At 34.5% G+C, this 1,384-nt stretch overlaps 1 protein-coding gene across 10 annotated transcripts in view; it reads right to left on the bottom strand.

The window, feature by feature from the left end:
* The window catches only part of LOC106875082 (serine/threonine-protein kinase BRSK2), a 305,025-nt gene that overhangs the window by 40,893 nt on the left and 262,748 nt on the right, over window positions 1-1,384 (bottom strand). The window lies entirely within an intron of this gene.

The following is a 1,384-nucleotide window of genomic DNA, read 5'->3' as shown; positions in this document are numbered from 1 at the left end:
TTTTATATTTAAAAAATATTTTGTGTGTTTTGATAACAATGAAATGAATTACCAGCTTGTTGATTTCTGTTTTACTATTGAAGTTTATGAGTCCAGATAAATCCAAAGAAGTTTATATACTGTGGTGAAAAGACAAATGAAGAACGAATCTGGTGCTTCAGAAACATTTCTTCAACTAATAGAGATTTTTTTTTCATGTGTTGAAAAGATGTTTTCTCTCTTCAAGACTAAAGTTAAGCTAAATTTAAAATCTGTCCCAAACCTACTGGCCTACTAAACTGGAATTTGTCCAAATTTCTGTAACATTTAACCCTTTGTTACCATATTTCAGTTGAGATGCTCTGTATTTCTTTCAATTAATTTAAAATATAACAAAGAATTTAGTAAAATAACTTAATTATCATTAAGCTAGTGTTAGGAACATAAATTGTGACTAAGGTTTGGTCGAAGATTTTAATTCAGAACTTTTAAAAACAAGACAGAGCCAGAGGCGTTATCAAAAGGGTTAAATGACAGAAGCTTCAAGACTTCCTCCACTAAAATGGACGGAGTCAATAACCCACCCACCCTCACCTGTCGCTGATGTCCTCCACCACATTTTCTTATTTTTGTTTGCTGCTAAGTTGACTGAAGCAACATGAGGTGCATTGCTTCCTGACTCAATGCTCTACCCAGTCTGAGAACTGAAACAACGATCTAATAGTCACAAGCCCAACATCCAATCTACTATGCCATGGGGCCTTTGCTTTCCAAAAAAGAGACAACCCTAAGACATCAGGTTCCTCTTCTACCCAAACATCATGCAAATTTCCATAAACTTATAAACTTCTCTGTATAATGCTTACCAACAAACACCACCAGTGATTTCCTTGGACTCTGTTTTTTTTACCTATTCCATTTTTTTCTTTACTGTTGCATTAAACTGTCTCACACCTAAGTCTTTATATACTTTACACACAGAGGCATTACAACACAGATATCAAATAAAGAAGAAACACATGTGAGTGTGTGCGTGCGTGTGTAGACATCACGTGATACTAGTAAATAAGCAACATCAACATATGTAGTGAGGTTGTTCGTTTCCAGTCTTCTGTGAAAAACATGTTTGGACACGGGGAAATATTTACCTTGCTTGGAAACAGGTGTGGGTTGGTGACAAGGAGGGGTGTCAAGGTGTAGAAAATCTACCTCAACAAATTCTGACTGACTTATGTAAGCATCGAAAAGTGAACATTTAATATTGATGATGATAATATATACACACACACACACACACACACACACATCATCATCATTATCATTTAACATCCACCTTCCATGCTAGCATGGGTGGGATATGTATACATACATATATATATATATGTATATATATATATATATATAT

The sequence above is a fragment of the Octopus bimaculoides genome, chromosome 11, assembly GCF_001194135.2.
Source record: "Octopus bimaculoides isolate UCB-OBI-ISO-001 chromosome 11, ASM119413v2, whole genome shotgun sequence".
Classification (NCBI taxonomy): domain Eukaryota; kingdom Metazoa; phylum Mollusca; class Cephalopoda; order Octopoda; family Octopodidae; genus Octopus; species Octopus bimaculoides.
This window is presented reverse-complemented; position numbering and strand designations above follow the sequence as displayed.